The sequence below is a fragment of the Pygoscelis adeliae genome, unplaced genomic scaffold (genome assembly GCF_000699105.1).
Source record: "Pygoscelis adeliae isolate BGI_AS28 unplaced genomic scaffold, ASM69910v1 Scaffold80, whole genome shotgun sequence".
In the NCBI taxonomy this organism is placed as follows: domain Eukaryota; kingdom Metazoa; phylum Chordata; class Aves; order Sphenisciformes; family Spheniscidae; genus Pygoscelis; species Pygoscelis adeliae.
Window position 1 is genome coordinate 437894 of NW_008823958.1, and position 15030 is coordinate 452923.

Sequence of the window (15030 nt, forward strand, 5' to 3'; positions counted from 1 at the left end):
ATCCTATGTGCTTTCCTACGCAGCCACGTGCTTAAAAGCTTTCCTGCCTCAGAGCCCCTAGCAGTGAGGGAGAACGGGGTGAATCCAGTCCTCATGAAGCTCCTCAGACTGAGGAGAGCTCACAGGACCAAATCCTTCATGCGCCTTACACTTGCAATGTGATTTTTGTTACTGCTTTCCCAGCCTACCCAACCTGTGTTTTGGAGAGGGCTCCTCTGTGCAGGAGCAATAGTGGGCGATAGCTTTCATGCCTATGCTGTTAGTGGCCTTCCAGTTCAAACTCCTGGTGAGAGAGATGAAAACGAGCATCAACTTTCTGCGAGCATGCAAAGATTTACCTGCTGGGCTGAGCTCATCCCATTCATCTCAAGCTGGCCAATGGATAGCCACCTGCTACTAATGCTCTCCAGGCCTCCCCAGACTGGATTAAATTCCAGTCTAGGTAGAGCCATCCAGTCTCCCTAGAATTTTTCTTTTTAAAATGAGAGTACACTTTTAACTGACAGAAGTTGGTTAACATAGATCCTTTGCACAGAGATCAAATTAAATACTGCATCCCGCAGAACCCAGTAAGGGCAGCAGTCTTTGCTCCGTCACGGATGACTGTACTGAGTAAGAGTATACTATAAACCATCTCTTAAGTTGCTTTTCCTGTTAACATGGACCTAGAAGGGGTGCTGTCCTACTGCCATAGGTCTGGCGCACAGAGTACTGCCTGTTACCTATGGCTGCAGACTACCACACGTAAGGCGATGTACCTTTGAACTGCTGTCTTCTGAACAAATCGTGAACTATCCTTTTCCTCCCTCTATCTGCATACTTATACAGTCCCATGACAACAGTTTTTAAGTGCACGTCTATCATTCACTGCAGCTGGTGGTAGCTCTTTTCCTTTTGCTGCCTCACCTCACTTGGAGCTCTCCCATCATTTCATTCCTTTAAACCACTCAGCCATTTCCCCTCTTCAATTAGTCCCTTAAAACTTACCTTCCTCTTTAAGCTTATGATTATTCTTTCATTAGAGCATTTTGTGGTGCCCTCTACGGAGAACAAAATGAAATACCTCCCCTCCCCCCCCAATTACACTGTCATGTTCTGCACAGTGGAATAATGTACAACTTGTAAGAAACCAAGCCAATGCACAGATTGATAATGAAGGTAACACCATCAAGTTTCACCCTCTTCTGGAAGGGGAAGAGAGTAAAATTGAATATACAGTCATAAAATATACGAAATTAAATAGGCCTCTGCAAATGAAAGTTGCCTGTGAAAATAGTTTCCAGGTCTATGGTTTTAATTACTACATAAATGAAGGGAAAACAGGATTAAGGAATTTGCACAATTGTTACACATCATATTTGGAATCGTAGCAATTTTTTCAGCTACAATAGCATGAAGGCATAATCCAATAAAGTCCAACTGAACTGGATCCAGCTTCTCCCTGATATTTCAGTTTCGTAGACAAGAATCTGAAATCATTCTCCAGCAGCACTCACATGGGACTGAAACATGCAATATCGGGGTGATTTTGCAAAGCTTCCTCATTTCTTCTCCGGCTTTGGATTTTATCATTTGCACAGAGTAAAAATGTTTATGAGTTCCAGTCATTCAGCTTTGCTCATTTACCAGCTCTGTTTGTAAACAAGATTTCAAGCACCGATTGAACCGTGGACCATGATCTCCTCTAAAGGAGAAGTCCTCTGAGTAGACAAAGCCATCTGGGTACAAAAGCAAACTGTGCCCAGGAGCAAAAGTGTTAAAACTGCTCTTGTGCCCTTGTAAGAATCCATGTTTGCAAACACAAAAGCTTGGGGCTTTTCATCCACAGCTAGAATAGACGTTTCATTTTTTTCCCCCTTCCTTTTTCTGTTTTTTCTTTTACTGCCATGCACGTTGATTTTAGCCTGAATAAACTGCCCACGAGTGACTGTTCTTTACATTTTCTCATGTAAGGCAATTACCCAGGAAGAATTTAGCATGCTGTACCAGCTCATTCAAGCTTTTCTTCCTCAAGCTTAAAATCCCCCTAACTCCTCTGTCTTTCACAGGCCTGCTCTTCATCTCCAGCTGGACTGCAGTCCGGTAAATATTACACTTACAAGGTAACAGGTCTGGAATGTGAAGCATCTAGAGCTCAGCAGAGTCTCTTCTTGGCATCTCAATGTATGTACTTTGTTGCCTAGTGCCAAACAGTATTCAACTGGCTTTATTCAATTCAAATGAAGATATTAAATCCCAGGGCTATATAAACATTGTTTACCAATCAAAACCATAGTTAAGAGAAATGCCTTCCTAAGGGAAGAGACAAGTGCTACTTGCTCTTTTAGAGTCCCCAAAAAGCGCAGTGTCTCAAATAAACCTTTCCATCTGGAATATATGTTTACGTTTTTGTTATCATCCTTTCACAAATGAAAGACAAGAGAAAGAAGATAAAGACTGGTTTGTCATGCTTTGTCCTCCTATAGGAGCCTTCCCTGTGACATTATCATCTGCATAACAGCAAGGACCAACGCATGCAAACCTCTGACATTTTATAACAAGGTTTACAGAATAGCACTGAGAGCCAGCTGAAGGCCCTTCCCGGATGGAGGGTCTGGCACACATTTGAGCACTGCCCTGCTTACACATAACTAGCCCTACCACTGAATGAATTATGGAAGCCAGACTGAAGGCACCTGCTCAAAGATATCTTCCACAGCTACGAAGGCAGAAGAGGATGCATTTACCTGGCCTTTTCCTTACACTCAAAAGATACTGCTGACACTGAAGAATTAGACGAGAGTCATAAAGCAACAATTAAGTTCAAATTCTCTTTGTAATCAAGCATTATTGAATGGCACCAGACAGCATGGCTTGGGAAGGCAAACTCCAAGCATTTCTCACCTGCTAATCTAGGGCTGTGTCCATACAGGCTCAGTCTTGACAAATGCTAATTTGCAAGTGCTCTGTTCAGAATTGCAAGACCCCCTAAGGCTGGAAGAGTTCTTCTGAATTTAATGTTTGCTCCTACTAACTTAACTGCATGGATTAGATGCTTCATGTCCAGCACAATGAGTTAGAAAGAGACAGGATTCTCAGCTTAAAAACTTATCTCCCATGTGAATGCAATGGCTGGCCATGCCTACATACCAACATGTATTTAGCTCTGAATGGTATAGCTGGCTACATTGTAAAGACTTCTTTAAGTGAGATGCATTGACTTGTTCAAGCATTTATGGATCAGGATAGGGACAAATGATAATACAGAGTGTAGAATTCAAAACGTAGGTAAGAAATAAACCCATCTTTCTCCTCCTCCCAGAGCAGTCAGTGGTCTCAGAACTTTCTCAGTGGCACTGTAACTAAATGTAAATGGATTTTCCTCTTATTGCAAATTACAGAACTGTCCACCTAAATGGTTTACCTGGCTGAAGCTGTAACACTGTTGAAGTGTTACAGCTAAGGCATCTACACAATACACAGAAAGTAGAGGTGTCCAATATTTCCTCTGAGAGGTGGTGTTAATAACAAAAGTCATCTTACCCAGTGATAGAAAGTTTACCTAAAATTACTAATCTACATATAGGCTATATGGTGCTCATATACCTCAAGGCAGAAAGCTATGCCTTGTTAACCTAATCCTCAGAAGCATGAAAGCCCACTCCTCCTCACGTGTGAGGAGTGCATTTCTCTACTGAAGCTAAGGAAAGAGGACTACTCCATTATGACATGTCTGTAGGACAGCTGCAGTAAGACCAAACAGCATACTAAAAAAACCCCATACATTAAACCACCAGCTGAAGAATCCTTTTACCATTAAGCCTGGCCACCCAAACTGCTCACAGGTAACGAGACCCTACTGGCAGGGGAAGAGAGATCGCCATGCCATGTGTGCAGAGGACAGTATCTTGCCATGGTCTGCCAAAGCCACCGAGAGGGAAGGGCAAAAAGATTCCCACCTTCTCCTGTTGTGAAGGAGAGACGGCCAAGGCAATATATAGATCTCAGCTCAGTATTAGACATGAGAGAAACACAGAACGTTGTTAACTAATACCTCCACTTCAGTCTCTCCTTGTTGATACCAGATCTGGAACTGCCTTGCCCTGGACCGAAATGCAGGTTTTACCTCTCAAAATACAAAGTAGAAACAAGCAAAATCCCTTTGAACCTGAAAAGACACCAATACTCAGCACAGACACTTATGCAAGAACCTCTGACTAGTGGCAAGATGTGGGAAGACCATTGCTTCTCAGACCCTGTTGTTCCATTTGAACATTTTTTTTTTTAACCCAATGCTAGAAATGTTCTAGATACTGATGACTAGAAGTGATTTATTCCAACAGTCTACTTTTTACTCAAAACCACCCTTTTCCAGTCTGATCTGAATTGTGGTCTTCAGCCTTTACTGGTCCAAGCACACTAAGAGTAAGCAAATAATGCCATTGTGAGCAAGTGAGAGCCTTCCCAGCTCACTCCAGAACAGTGATATGATTTAAAAAAAAAAAAAAAATTACAAAAATGTATTGCCAAAAAACCTATAGTCGAGTTTGAGTTTTTCAAGTTCTAATATTTGTTATTGCTATTACAAAAGTTTGCTATTTCCGATATTCTTAGAAGAAAAAGAAAAAAAAGAAGAAAAAGAAGATCGTTTTTCTGAAACATTTCAGGCTAACATAGTAAGATGTCCTAGACAGCTTTCCGAGTTTTAAAACCATCCCATTTCAAATATTGGTTACTGTAACTCTGGAAAGTTGCCTTGTCTGGAGTAAAATCATATACAGATTGAAAAAGGATTAAGTATTTTGTTACAATATATGCACTTTTTATATTTTAACCTTCTAGTGTCTGGAACGGAAGAGGAGAGTTGGGGAATAAGCAGAACAGAGAACTGTACAGTTCACTGCGACAGTTGCTGCTGCAGGTACGTACTCTCTTTTCACAAAACACAAGGTAACACAGGGCATTACAGACACTTGACTGTTATTTTATAGTGTGGCCCCTCCTTGTGACAGGTTAACACATGAGGAAATGGCACAAGTTCATACCATAGTGGGCACTCGGTGCTTGTCTGTGCTATTCATAGCTGAGTGTTCAAGTTTACAAGGCTAGACTACTTTTCCTGTGTCCAAATAAAACAGCTAGATGGATCCAGTTGGATTTTCCAAAGCGCAAGATAAACGTCTTTCCCCAAGACACTACGAATATCAATCACTCTGAGTGGGGCCACCTGCTGCAGATTCATCTGCAGAGGATTGGCTTTTAGATATACATCACCAAGACTGAGGTTCTGATTCCTTTTTATTGGTGAGTTTTATCACACACCGAAGGAGACATCACGGTAACAAAACGGTGGTGCTGGACAGCTCTGCACCAGAGGTACCTGAGCGACAGGGGTACGGACACACACCACAAGCAGGCTCACAGTATTGCCAAGACAATGGAACTGCACCCAAGCTTAACAGATGACTTTTTGCCTGCTATTTTTAATGGCGATTTTTGCTCAATTAATTTCAACCCTTGACCTCTACCTGAAGTTTCACCTATTTTGTTTTATAATTTTTGCAATAATTGCAAAAAAAAAAATTGGCTTCATATTTGCAAGCAACTTACTTTCTGCTTTTTTGGGGACACATAAATGTTTGAGACAAAATTCACTAGAGAAAGAGGCGTGCATACAAACACACACACGCACATATATGCACACGAAGAAACCAAAAATATAAAAGAATATATATTTCAGACTAACAAGATGATATCCAACTAAATATTAGAAAAAGATGTTCTGACCATTTATGATTCAGAAGGATCCAAAACTAACGCAGACTCCAGACAGAGATCACATTCAGTGAAAGAGCTCCACAAATTGCATCATACAACACCATGACTGCGATAATGAATATGGATAGCAATTACAGAGTCAACGTCTGCATTTCTTAAAGATCAGAACAGACTAGGAATGCATCAGTGGCTTCTCGGAATAACCTAAAGAATGATTTGAAAACACATTAGTTCCAAGGAGCATGAAAACTATGGTGGCTCTTCACAGCAAGTTTTAAATTTTCTGCTCTACATGCATTATTAGTCATACATCCTACTGGTGGGGCTCTGCAGGTATTCAGCTGACCTGTGCCTATAGAAGTAGAGCTCCAGAAATAGTCTTTACTGCTTTAGTTGTACGACACTGGCACAAATTACACAGGATACTTAAGCTTCTTAAGAACCGTATTCAGAGGGAACATCACACTGGAAAGCAGGTTGTGAAACAGGGAACTGTCCAGAGAGTTCGTTGTTGAGTTGGGTGTTTTGTTTGAAGTACTGCTCGCATACCCTGGAGGCAGAGTCCTTCTACACACTGATACAAAAGAACACGTGACCATGAAATATCGTACATATTTACACAAAACACAGTATTCAGGACTATTCTAGCCCTACCCAACCCAAGGCTGACCTACTATCAAAAGGAAAAGCTCCACATTTCAGAGGTGGAACTTCAGAATTCACAATGAAGGTGTCTTCAAAATGCACATGCGTATTACATCTATAATGAGGAGGAGATGCCTTTTTCCTGGCTTTGTGTATTTGAATACACAGATACTATAACACTACAGGATCACACTTTCAAACGAGAAGTATGGGACACCAGCTAACCACCCTATAGTCATGTCAAGTAACAACAAACAAATATTTGCCATTTTCAAATTTACACAATAGGTTATTTTACATACACAGAAGCATTACTGGAACCTAGGAGGTGCAAAACCATAATAGGAAGTAATCGTAAATATTAAAATGACTGAGAAAATAATCCAAAAAGCTGGTTCAACTGCAAGGACATGGCAAGACAATAAGGGTTGATAGTGTATGGCAGATAAATGAGTTCTCACTGCAACACTGCAGCAAAAATAATGTGCTCTCGAACTACAAGGAAAGGTGAAAATAAGTCTTTTACTACAGAAATTAACTGGGATCACACACAAAAAAATAATCTTCCTTTCAGTGCTGGACATCTCTTTCCATTAGGATAGTGTCAAAATGGAGAGAAGTCAGAGCTAAGCAAGGGGATCTAGTGATGAAAGACAACAAAGACTGAATACCTATATGAAAAGTAATGGAATGGGTCAAAACTCAACCATACAGAGACATCTGAGGCATGTAATCATCAAAAAGTGACAGCAATTTTTAGGGCACTAATATCATTACCTTGGAGTCCACCTTACTCACTAAGAGAAGTTATGGAACTGCTGCATTACTTTTTTAGGCACTCCTGGCCTCAGGATGATAAAAATTGAGAAGACAATTGAGTGGACCAGAAAGAGTAAAGTGAAGAACTGGCCCTCCGCCTCCCCCCTCCCCCCCCCAAAAAAATTAATTAGCATCTTTTTAGACTGTAATATTCAGTGTAGTTTTCTATTGGGTTTGACGTGGTTCCATATTTCACTGAACTGTAGCTGGCAGTTAAGTGTCTATTTTAAACCAATAACCCAGGTGACCCCTAAAAGTAGTGCAAATGGCAACTTCCAAAAACTTTTACGCTTGGCCTTTAAAAGTAGACTAAAGGAAAAAGGCCACACCAGCAATGGTGGAGAAACAGACCACTTGCCAAGCAGATCCTTTGTAACCTCGTCTTCTACTCCACCATGTATACAGCTGCGGTCTTAACTGTAGTGTCTAGAAGGAAGGAGTAATCAGTGACTTCTCACATAGAAATACCAACAAATTTTGGGGAGATTGAGGCACACCTACCCTCCAGATTTGCCACTTATAAAAATTAAAACTTTGCAGTTGACTTCAAAAAGGAATTAAAAGAAATACAATGCAAGCACATCAGAAGCAGACTCTGCTCTCAGCTCAGCTGGAATAAATCAGAGCAGTTCCCCCTGCAGTGGACACAACTGCTTCAAGTTTTGGCAGCCAAGGATCCAGTTCGTGAACATATAGTTCATTTTGAAAATAAGTTACCAAAGTGCTAATCTAACGATTAGGTGAACAGCATCTACTTATGTTAAACCACATCTCCAGTTAAACTGTAGCACCGCTTGCCTAAATCACTGCAAAGACATAATGTCCCCTTCTCCCTTGCCAGCTACCCCAAGGGTGGAGGAAAGGACAACTGGATACGGCAAGGGAGCCACTGAGGCTTGAAGCAAAAGGGAAGAGAGGAAAGGTAAAAAAGATGACCTCATGTGCAAAGTAACATAATCCATGGGATCAAATACAGGCCAATGGAAAAAAATGATGCTCGGAAATCACTAATAATCGGAGGAGACAAAGCACCGCTGTCCTAGGCACCTGAGCCAGGTACTATGCTGGCATGGAACTCGAATAGTCCCTATCCAAGGAAACAAAGCCCAAAGAACCCAGAATATTATGTTTCCCATAAATATCAATTGTATGCTCTGGAATAGCAAACCTAGCCAATGTTGTACACTCAGTCAGAAAGATGATATGGCTTTGTTTTGATTTCTTGAAAAGAACATGAAAAAGTTACTTCTTAATTCATTTGGTTATTTCAAAAGAGAGGCCTGAGAGAAAATGCTTAGAAGTTATTTCTCCATTCTTTTCATAGCTTCCATTTTTTGAAAGGGCATCAAATCCTAATTCCATCTGAAAAAAGGAACAACAATAATAATGCAAGATGGGGAGTGTCAGAGCTGAGCTCTGTTCTTCTCATTTGATAGCCTCCTGCAGGCATATGTGGAGAGCCCTGAGTGAAAGATACTACAGAATGCTATTCATCATCCCTCGCATTGATTTTTAAAACAAAAAAAGGTACAATTGTGACACTGTTCAAATTCGACAAGTGACTTTCACACACAACCAGCAACTCAGTTCCCTGTTTGCAATATATTTTGACAGAAGGGATTCCCAAGGTCTGTCTCACTTCTCCAAGTACATAGCAAGCTACAAACCAATTAATTGACCAGTTGGTGAACAAGGGCCACAGCACAATGTAAAAAACCCCAGACACAAAGCGTGATTAGAGGCAGAGACCCAGGCACAGATGCATTCAGTCCCTCTCTCCATTCTTCTACCTTTCTTGTACAAGCAATGCAGGTCTAATGCACAGCCTTGGATGCAAAGGACTGTGGACACCTGCACGTTTTTCTACACTTAACTTTTGAAAAGATCTGCCACAAATTAATACATTACTCCTTATCTACTTTACTGTTCCTTATTGCTTCTAGCAGCAATTACACTTACATATAAGAAAAGATAATTTTAAATATAGTGTCAAGTACATAGTACCAGAAAGTTGGAATAGAGCAACCTGTGCTATCTATTAAAAAAAAAAAAAGGGGGTGGGGGGAATAAAAAGTAGTGAGGAATTAAAAACTAAACAAGAGTGGAAAAATATTCAAACAAACTATTTATTAGCACCTGGAAGAAAACAAGGAGTTGAGTAACAGCTCACATGGACTTGTCAGAAGCAATTAGTGTCCAAACAACCTGAAGTGCCTTCAGGACTGGATAACAAGCTTTGCAAATAGACAAGAAACCACAAATGACATTTATCTCGACTTCAGTAAGTTTGGACACTGACACACCCCTTAGCAAATGAGGGAGATATGGTCTAGACAAAAAAATACAGTAGGTAGGCTGCAAGACTGGAAAACTGTCCTGAGAAAGCAGTTATCAGTGGTTCCTAGTTAAAATAGAAGTTATCTACCCAACTAGGTGCTGCAGAGGAATGAGATTACTACAGAGCTGTCAAACACGGACTAACGAGTAAATTTGAGTTGCTCAGCCAAAAGTGACTACTGAAGGTGTTACATAAAAACAGCCTTCAGGCATGTAAGCAGCTGCCACAAAAAGCAGGGGAATGATCCATTTTCCATGTCCATGATGGATAAATCATAAGTAGTTCTGAGCTGCAGCAAGGAAGCTTTGTGCTAGATATCACGAAAACCTTTAGACATCAATGATAACGATGATGCACTAGAATAGATTGCACAGGGAGGCTGTGGTGGTGACTGGAAGCCTTTAAGAAAAGGTTACACAAATACCAATCTGGAATATCATGGCTGCAGTCTACACCCTCTTCTAATGCAGGACCAATGGAGCAGCCTCTTGAAGTCCCTCCAGCTCCGTGTTTCTTCTGTGATAACTGGCTGTTGGCAAACAGCTCGCGTTCCTGAACAAGCTTTATGAATACATCTACTGATACCTATATGCGTCGGATATATTTATACAAAGTAATTCCGGAACGTATGACATTAGGTCAGGTCCCAGAGGGTGCAGATCAATACATGAACTCTACTAACAACAACAGACCTGCCCTCCAGCTAGCCAGAGCCGTGCCCAGTATGCAGCAAGGTAGTAACAGCTGGGAGCACGGAGCTGAAGCTGCCATGCACAAAAAGCTCCCACGGCAGCCAGAGCGAGTGACAGGCTTCTAAAACCCTTCCTGTGGGAATGATTTCTACATGCTATTAATTACAGACACACAGACAGATTAACTTAAAAAATTTAACGATGTTTCTTCAAAGCATTCTGTTTCCTGCGTAATGCACTTGGAAGTCTGTTGCAACTATCCTGCAATTAGCTAATAAACCGTAACAGCTCCTTAAGTTAAAGAGATAAGGAATTTATACCAGGATATTTGAAATATATAATAATGCGAGTATAATGAGTAAGTTCTCTGTGGTATTAATATCAAGTTCATGCTTAAAACAACACAGTAAATAGTTATAACTAATACTCCATCCCCTGGTCTTGAACTCCCCAAACTAGGATGCTATGTTGTACAGTGCTTTCCTCCACTGGTGATTCATTATCTTGGGATTGCTTGTTATATTGCTTGAAAAGTTATATTCAGTGTTAAGAGTGATGGCGAAGTTTTAGTAAAATTACTATGATATGCTTTTTTTTTTCCTTAGTCTTTGGCAATATTTCATGCTAAACTTTGAACTTGTTGCTTTCACTGACATGCATTTCAAGTTTAAAGTGAAACAGTCCAATAGCTGAAGCCAAAAGTTTGACCTCCATTACAACTGTTGTAATCTTCTGGGAAAATATCCTCTTGACTCTAATTTCTCTTTTCAGACTCACCATGCTGCTGATGAGAAATAATAGTTATTGGGGCTGTAAGGCCAAGATTAATGTCTGGCCCTGCAAAAAAAACCCAAACCAAAACAAAAAAAACACCAGTAGCACTGAACGACACACAAAGTTTCTCCATTTCTCATGTATGATCACTTCCTAGATAAGCATGCTGGACTAGTACAGCCGCGAGATGAAGAACACTATCACCCGAAGAAATATTTAAGATCACATGAAAGTCTCTGGTTTTGAGCACACGTCTTTTGCAGTGTAACTGATTATACCACAGAGCATCATTATCTGACTTCTCAGTTTAGACGGGAAGGTCTGTAGGGCTGGGAAAAGTACTGCGAGATCAACAGCGCCTCATGCAACAGGGTTCTGATCTCTCACTGGGGCTTGAGCAACTACTGTAATACAAATATTACGGCATTCTTCACTTTTCCTCAATTGGACAGTGTTGTTAGACGAATGCAGCATGTTTCTATCAAGAAATATTTGGCCACGCTTCTACTGGAGTGAAATGATCCCTGTAAATACATGGACAAATTGTGGTTGGCCCTTGGCTCCACACATCAGAAAACCTCTCTGTCAGCAGCTGCAATACGGGGTGAAAGTTGGCTGATGCACTAGCAGGACCAGAATGGGAGCAAAGAAAAGGATCTCTGTTACAGGAGCTGCGGAGAGCCCTGACTCACTAAACATGGGCAGTTACAGCCTCCCCAGCTGGACTGTTCCTACCCATGGATGTTTTACTTAGCACCTCTCAATAAGACGAAGGGGCGGAGTGGGGGGGGGAAGAGGAATATCCACAGTGAACTTCTCTTTTTTCATTTTTTCCGGCATAGAACAAGACGGCTTTCACGTAGAATTTTTTCTTTGGTGACATCAATGAAAGTTTAAAGTTCCTTGTCAAAAGTGATGAAAAAATTATAAACAACACAGAATAGTTGCCAATGCCCTTGAATTAAGAGTGCTTATGCCTACTTGCTTAGCTGTCAGTACCCAAAAACGGTACTACTGCTTCATAACACTAAAAGTAAGATGGGTATTTTGGTATTTACTTGAGGTTAAAGTTTCTAAGGCAGAAGGATCACAGGCTTTCCAACTTCCAGTCAGAAACGTGAATTCTCATCAGAAAGACTCTGAAGGATCAAATGTTTTTTGTGCAGCACACGTGATGTATTTGCTCTTGGTGGTACTGGCCGCTTTCAGCCAAGTCAGCCACCGGCAATTTTTGCGTCCAACCTGAGGAGCATGAATTGCAACAATCCAAACTGGAAGTTTGTAAAGCTCATCTCGCCATACTCAGACTTTCATAAAAGCAGCTAAAACAAGGCCTCTTCCATATGTCAAACAAATTGTTTCTTCTACCTTGGAAAACCGCATGCGAGGATGAGAGAAGTTTCATCATGACACTGAGGCCTCGTGCTGCTTTGAGGTTTCCCATCACTGTTGATGCAAGCGTAGCAATCAGCTCCTCAGATCAGTACCTTTTGTCACCAGTGGTTCTGTCAGTTGCTACTTTAGGTCAAGCCAGGAACCCCTCATCATTTGCTGACTTCACTCAAGGTTCATGGTAAAAGCTGAACCAATACAGATACAGAGAAATACATCATTTATGAAAGCAGCATGAGAATCCATGGTATCTCCAGATATCTCTGAAATGCCTTAGAAGAAGGCAAGAGAACAGTGACAGATTTAGGCATGTCAGACTTGGAGGCAAATAACAGAAAGCCTTCTCCATGGGAGTAATTTTCACACTGGGACCTTGTCTGAAACATGTCTGTGATGAAACCATGAAAGAGGATAGATGCTTCCAAACTTCTTCTCGGAGGCTTAGAAGAGAAGTCTTCTCACTCATGTATTTCTGATAAAGGCCCCAGCCATGGAGACCAAGGAATTAAGTTTAATTAGGTTTTACCAGGAAACCTGCAAAATTTAATTTCAAAGAACACTCCACAAAGTAAAGCATTTGCAGTGTTGCTGACAGCAACTTGTCTGCAGGTCCCCAAAGCCAGGACGCAATGCTGAAGCACTCCTGCTGCCCAACACTTCACCTCAGCAACAGGGCTCAGGTACTCTGCAATGCTCAGGGCTCCAAAACCAAACCCACAAATCCAAACATACCCAGAACTTTGAAAATGAAAAAAAAGCCCACAAACAAAAAACCACAACAGGAATCAAAACATTACAGCATGCATCCAACCATAAATATGCTAAATCTAATGGAACAGGATAAACCATAGACCTAGATCCTATTCTTAACAGAAGAATCATACGTGGACGATTATACAAACAGGGGATTCATACAAGGTGACAGTGATGGTGGCCAGGAACACCCATCTTTTCCCTTACTGGGTATTTAAAGTCACACACAGAGAAGCTTGCACTGGGTTGCCCAGCACAGATTAGTATTTTTAACCTATTGCTATTTATAAGAGCAAGTTGCTCTCCTTTTTTTTTAAAACGGGTGGGCCTCACTGCTCAGCTATTCTAACTGGGAGATTTAAAAGCGGTCAGGAAATTTCAGGACTGCCTTGCAGAGAGTGGAGGAGATGAAAGCGAGTCCCACGGCACAGGCTCTGTTCCTCTCACCCCACCTCTGCCAGGAAGCGCTCCTGTTCCCCTGGCAAGCGGCGCAGCTGGCTGCCTTCTCCTGCTCGGCCAAGGGTCCAGAGAACAGCCTTTCCAAACTATTCCCTGGCTGGAGGAGGAAACGAAAGCAAGTAATTTTCAAGAAAAGCAGGTTGGATTGTCCAACCCTTTCACTCTGGGGAGAAAAAAAAAAAAAAAGAAAAAGGAATTATACAAGAAGTAAAAGCGTAACAGAGAAGGAAAGGCAAAAGAAAACCGTGCATTTTTTTGCGTTGCAGGGAAGTCAAGATTCACAGACTCAAAGCACAGGCGACACATCTTTAAATGATTAAGATAAAGACAGTGGGTAATAGATGAATGTTAGAGACAGAGGGAAGTGGAAGTTTTTAACCACATTAAAATCGTGCAATCTTTCCTGCTTCGTAACAGTAATTACAATTAAAATTATTTACACCCTGGTCCAGTGTAAATCAGGAACAGAAAGGCACAGAAATTGTAAATCACTCTTAGGGAAAACTCTCCAGCTAGTAGAAGTTAGTGCCACTAGCTGCCCACATGCAGGAAATGCACACCTGCCTGCCCATGTGGAGGTGCTCAGCTTTCAACTCCTTCCTCTACTTTTCACCCCAACTGGAAGCTCCCAGGCAACTTGCTTCTGAAGATCCCTAAAACGCTTGATGGACTGCATGGGAAATGTGGCTGCTCACTGAGCCCAGAGTCTACTACGGAGATGGACATGGAAGGATTAAGAGTTGCAGAACAAACAGTACAGTACAACAAAGCTTGGAGGAGCTCATTTGCAGAGCTTCTTGTGTAACTAGCCCCAAATTATGCTATCAAATCACAGCTATCAGAGAGAAGATTAATGTTGACTATCTGGTCATTCTCTTTTATACAGTAACTTGTCAAAAACAGATTGTTCCCTGAAGATACTTGCTAGAGTTAGCTCCAATTTAGTGTTAAGAGGATAGACTCAATGAGAGTATCAACTCTCGTTATTTAAGTATAGATGTTCCTAATTCCAAGGTCCTTTTACTAAGTCCCAATTACTAGGATGAGTTATGATCCATCATGCCCTCTACACTATTTTTAAACACAAGTGAAATTTCTTTATAGGTTAAGGGCTCAGACCTCTGGCTGGGGTAGGAAGAACACCTCCACTAACTACTTTGTAACATGGAGTCACCAACTGAGTCAGTGACTTTGAGGTCTCCCATGTCTTGCACTATTGAACATGGAAAAGAAACCCAAAAACATTATTTGCCTTCTAAAATGATGGTTTCTGGCAACAGAACTAACCTCACAGCTAAAGCGTCTGGCCCCTTGCTCCTCCGAGGGAAGAGTTGCCAACTGTACAAGCACTAGATAACCCATCACCACCTACTTCCTCCTCTGTAGTTAAGAGCTGTGGGT

The 15030-nt window shown here is 41.3% G+C and overlaps 1 protein-coding gene across 1 annotated transcript in view; it reads right to left on the bottom strand.

Annotated features, from left to right (window-relative positions):
* TGFB2 (transforming growth factor, beta 2) overlaps positions 1-15030 on the bottom strand; it is a 68960-nt gene that overhangs the window by 39163 nt on the left and 14767 nt on the right. The window lies entirely within an intron of this gene.